The sequence below is a fragment of the Octopus sinensis genome, linkage group LG5 (assembly GCF_006345805.1).
Source record: "Octopus sinensis linkage group LG5, ASM634580v1, whole genome shotgun sequence".
NCBI classification, from domain to species: Eukaryota; Metazoa; Mollusca; class Cephalopoda; order Octopoda; family Octopodidae; genus Octopus; species Octopus sinensis.
In genome coordinates, this window is record NC_043001.1 from 50,079,495 (window position 1) to 50,085,494 (window position 6,000).

The 6,000-nt window shown below is 33.9% G+C and overlaps 1 protein-coding gene across 2 annotated transcripts in view; it reads right to left on the minus strand.

Annotated features, from left to right (window-relative positions):
* LOC115211994 (tyrosine-protein phosphatase 99A) overlaps nucleotides 1-5,474 on the minus strand; it is a 303,146-nt gene extending 297,672 nt beyond the window's left edge. For both annotated transcript variants that reach the window (XM_029780777.2, XM_029780776.2), the window contains exon 1: nucleotides 5,334-5,474. The gene's annotated coding sequence lies outside the window, so the exon portion shown is untranslated. The remainder of the gene's footprint in view (nucleotides 1-5,333) is intronic.
* Nucleotides 5,475-6,000: the final 526 nt, after the last annotated feature.

The following is a 6,000-nucleotide window of genomic DNA, read 5'->3' on the forward strand; positions in this document are numbered from 1 at the left end:
GGTCTCACAAGCAGAAGGTTCAACTCAAGCTGATAATGACATTGATTTTCATTAGGTGAAGGCTGACTAAATCTCTCACTGCAAGCATAATTAACCATGAAATTTTGTAGAAGAAAATCCCTATTAACTATTTTTAACACAAACATCATTACTCAGAATTACAGAAACCCTAAACTGTTAACCCTTTAGTATTTAAACCGGCCATATCCGGCCAAAATATTTAATCTATTTTATGTTCAAACTGACCAGATCCAGGCTCTCACACCTACCCTACAATGTTATTCTACATTAGGTAATTACACCATCAAGATCTTGAAGATATGAGATAATGCATGATTAATTCAATCAAATCAATGTGAATCAGTAAGCATTATGTTTGATACAATAATCAGAACACTAAAGGGTTAAGCCAAATACGCTGTTGTCTTCTATTTGTCATATTTATTGAGTTCAAGCCACTAGGTATATGGCCATATACTCATGCACTAGGTATATGGCCAGCTGGATTTACTCTCCTGTATTCCTGGTGGACACAAGCATGGCCAAATAGTAAAGAAGTTCACTTTGGAAGCACAAAGTTCTGGGTTTAAACCAGTGTATAGCATCTTAGGTAAGTATCTTTTTACTATAAACTTGAGTTGATCCAAACAATGAGTGAAACTGGTGTAGACAGAAATTGTGTAAAACTCATCAGATGAATTGTTAGCAGTCTTATTACATACTGTGCCACACTGATTCGGTCTGAGAATTATACTAAGGATACACATGTCTGTGGAATACTCAACCACATATATGATAACTCATCAAACCATTGAGTGCTCATGATCAAAATAGGCAGGCAGATTCATCACTGTATTCCTGATTGTCAGAAACTGCACTGTCAGATTAAATAAATACCATGAGCATTTAATTATATCTGCTCATGTTCCAAATTCAAACCCTTCTAGGACCAACAATACAAGTCATCTCAATGAGGTTGATAACAAATACCAGTCATATATTGTGGTTCATTCAACTGATTGACCACACCTTTTTATAGTTTACAACCCTCTCTAGATAATGGAAACCATTAATTATTATTATTAAGACGTGTATTTTCGGAGCATTAAGTCGGTTTCGATTTTCAGCCAAGAACAACACACATCACACTGCAACATATAAAGGAGTCTCTACGTGGATAGTTGACTTGGTAGAAATAACAGTCAAATCTCTCATTTTATATGCAGTAGATAATGTGGGCGCTAGACAGCCCATGCCTGGAATGTATCAAGGTGGACATGGGGCTAAACAGCAATATTCAACAGAGCATCACACCAAAAAACAAGCCAAGGACGGATGGGGAGGTGAAGCTTCTAAGTGACAGCCGATTTGCTCGAAATAGCCAAATCTTCGATTGACACTCTACCATCTTAAATAAACGATACAAAGTCTACAGTGAAAATTTTGATATTATATATATATATATATATTATATATATATATATATATATAACCTTGATATATATATATATAATATATATATATATATATATATATTAGTAATGGGGTTGTTACGACTGGAATCTCATGTCTTCACGATCAAGGTTAATCTGGACCTAAACAGCACCCCGACTTCGTGTAACACTCTTCAGCGAAGAGAACATCACAATCGTACTTTCACATACAACAAACACACAGACAGAAAAATCATCATTAAGGAGCGTGAACGCACAACACAATCCCAACACACAATACTGGTCGCTCAAACCTGCTGAAAATAGCAACCAAATCTCTTTCAACTCCTACCCTGAGGTCTCAAGGAAAAACAAATTATAGCAGTCTGGAAAAGAAAGGAGACAATGGTTTGACTGGAACCATTTTGGTCATAGGCATGCTTGATCAGAGTCTAGACAATGACATCCTCCCATGTAGATATGATGAGGAAAAAGATTGATCGAGAGAAACTCATGAGCAGACGACACCACGACAATATAGTTTTTCAGTGGAGGAAACAAATAATATAAATATATTGGTCACACACACACAGATAGACAAAGCAAATTCATTGGATTTGAAAATATTTTTGGTTTTTCTGCCTGGATGAAAAAGAGAAACGAAGCTTTTATTAATGCGAGAGGAGACCATATCTTGCAGTATTTAGTTACGTCCCTTTTGGTTTACTGTTCGAATCTCGTTCAGGTCGACTTTAATATTTATTGATCTGAGGGTCTTTAAATAAATGCCAATGAAATGGACTGTGAAATCGATGCAACCGACCACACCCTACAAAATATCTTGCTTTGTCAGATAAAAATTTTTTTTCAAAGAATAGCGGTTCCATTCAAACCCTAAAGAAGCTTCTATGCAAAACCAGTATCAAATTAAGGTTCCAGATAAGCTGTGTATCTATATTACACATTAGACAGACAATTGACAGAAATACACGCAAACACGTATATGTGCGTGTGCGTGTGTGTGTGTGTGTGTGTACAAGGCTGTCCAAAAGCCACCTGAGTGTGTGTGCTTGTACGTACTCGTGTGTGGAAATAAATAGGGTTCACATGTATATGTATGTATGAGTGCATGTTACACATCTAAAAAAGTAGAGAGAGAGTAACGCATAAGTTATACACACACTCCACATACATACATGCATACATACATACATATGCAAGCACAAATCGAAACCACTTAATTCCAAGATTAAAACAAAAAAAAATCATTTTATATGAGATTCGCTAATAAATAGACAAATGTTGAAAATAAAAAAAACCTTGATTTTAACTCACGGCATTCAATTATTAAGCATTCATAACTGGAATGAATAAATAAAATTGAATATTAAGTATTTATGGAATTTTGATTCACTGTCGGGTGACTTTTAGCCAACTATATATATATATATAAATCTTTAAAAATGTTTTAGCCCGAAGGCCGCGGCCATGCTGGGGCACCACCGCTGTGTATATATATGCATATATATATATATATATATATATATATATATGCAAGTGGTTTATCCGAACTACCTCTATCATACACATACATACATACGTGTGTGTATATGCATAGTTATATATGTACATTCATACTCTTGTGCGGGCATACCCGCTTACGATCGTGCACACACACACACACACAAGAGTTTGACTCAGCTCCACATGACGAAGTTTCGTTATTAAATGCATATAACTCCAGCCAAATGTGTCGAGTGCTACTTCCTTTCGCTTGTTCACACACAGACACACATGTATGGAACATGTGTGCATGTATTTATGTCGGACATACACACACACATAAGAGTTTTATTTCTCCAGTTCGAAACAAATTCGTGTGTGTGTGTGTGTGTGCTTGTACGGGTGGAAATATATAGGTTTACATGTATATGTATGTATAGGGTAACGCATAAGTTATACACACCACATACATACATACATATGCAAGCACAAAATATAACATCAAGGATGTCGTGTTGGCTTAAAATTATTTCAAAGATTACTTGAAACAAAGATTTTTCGAAAATATTTCATATTTAAAGCATTAAGTACTTCTATTCGGCCCAACCTTGTAATGTTTCCTTACTCCACCGAGCTTGAAACGGTAGAATTTAACTCGCCACTTAATTTCGCGAAAGTCCTTCCTTTCATTTTCGCCAATGTTTTTGTAATATTGAAGATATTATTATTATTATAAATGAAATCATTATAAATAATATTATAATTAATAATTATAATCTATTATTGATAACGCTTATCCTTTTGATCTTCCTCTCAATATATATATATATATATATATATATATATATGCATACGTGTTATATTTATGTAGGTAAATATATATGCATACATGTTTTTTGTGTGTGTATGTGTAAAACACATATACGTATATCCATCAATAAATACATTTATAAAACTAAATGTATGTGCGTGTATTACACACACTTGCACAATATATTCCTAAACATAATAGTATTCACACACTCCATATATTCGGTTCTAACACATACTAACAACCAACGAGACACCTATTTTCTTTAAGAATACCAAACATTACGAAGAGAAAATCCTAAACTGGGTGTGAATCTTTAAGTAGATCTGTATTATAGATTACAGATCTCCAAGATAAGCACTACCATCACCACCAGGCCATTTCTCTAATATTTTTCACTCTGAAGGATTCTTCACTGCCGCTTATAGCTACCAATGATCAGGATCTCTATTACTATCTACTATCTTAGTACTACTATAGAACAGACAATCGATTTTATATAGAAAAACCAAATAGATATGCAAAAACAAAAATCCATTATCTCCTCTCCCAAGTAAATTTTATATAAAATTAGGTATCTTGTCTAGTTAATTACATCCATACTATTCAGTATAAACACATTCTTAGACCTGTATTAAATTTATATATATATACACACACAAACATATATATTATCGAAATATATATCTGATTTATAGAATTCGACACTACGCACCAAGTCGATTACACACAACTGTATGTTACTTACACACACACACAATATATATATAATATATATATTGGTGATTGCATTTGAATGTATCATAGTAATATATTCTGCTGATTTTTTTAATAAATTTCTTTTCTCTCTGATAACAATAGTTAATTACAATGTAAATGGTTAATTTATTACAGACATATCTAACAACTTGAAAGAATAATAAAATATACAGAACTGAATACCATTAATATAAAATACAGTTTTTTTATTATTATTATTAATAAAAAGAAACTCGAGGTTTAAAAGAAAAAAATCTGCAGTTGAGATGCATATAATGAAGAAAAAAAACTATAATAGAGACTGCAAGTGACATTTTTAAAAATTATCCGTCAATCTGAAAATTTATAGGAATGAATGAAATAAGTCAGTGCGCGTGTAATATATATGTATCATATATCGTTTGCATGTGGTGTCTATTTTCATCTCATTACAGACTCATAATTAAAGCGTATCGTGTAAGTGTGAATATATACGCGTATATATATATATATTAAAGAGAAATTACGAAGCAAGTATCCTTTGTACGAGCGTAAAAAATTTACACACACACACACGTATATATGTATGTATGCATACGAGAAAGAAAAACAAAAATGAGAGAAAGAATGGATAGATATGTAATTATAGGATGGATGATGTGCAAAAGAAGGGATCCTTATCATTTTATAAGCATCAGCACTTCGAAATGTTCTCTCTGAGAGAGGGACACAGAAAAGGGGGGTTTCCAGGGGTTGACATGCGCTGCACTTTTCGACGCAATCTTAATTGTAAACAAAAGGCGAATGACACGAGAACCAAACCGAAAAAAAGACTTTTGTATTCTTACCTTTAATAATAGTAAGTGGTATGTAAATCCATTGGCCTATATACAAGCCGTGCATGGCAAGATAACGCGACACACTCTCCTCCTAAATCCTACATACATCCGCCATGTTCTTAGTAGGTAACTTCCGGTTTCTTGGAGCACCCTCCACATGAGGGAAGTAAGAGTAGATGCTATGATGATGGTAGGAGGAGTGACAAGTGACAGGACTGCTAAACTGCTAAAAGTGGATTACTGCTATTTATTATTATTAATTACATTGAGATGCGAAGACAGTGGCGATAGGTCTGAGTATCCTTAAACCGTACAGTAAGCTGATATCCGGCGAAACGCATCTCCAAAGCACCAGTTTATGTTTTTCGTTAAAGACATTTCACTCTAATTATGTAAATAATATTCTTGAAGAAAAATTAATTGATATATTTGCCTTTTCAAATACTACACTTGCTTTTTAGTCAAAAGAAAAGGTCCTTACAACAGAGCTCAGCAGTAATAAGGTACCCCCACCCCGGTAAGTTGAAATACGAGCCGGTTTCGATATTTGGATGAGGTAATTACTTTTTCGCTCCCGTTCCTAATAACATCACTTTACCCATCAATAGAAGCTAAAGAGGTAGCCCCTATATGATCACTCGTCCAACTGAAATAGCAGCCAAATCACCCTTAAATC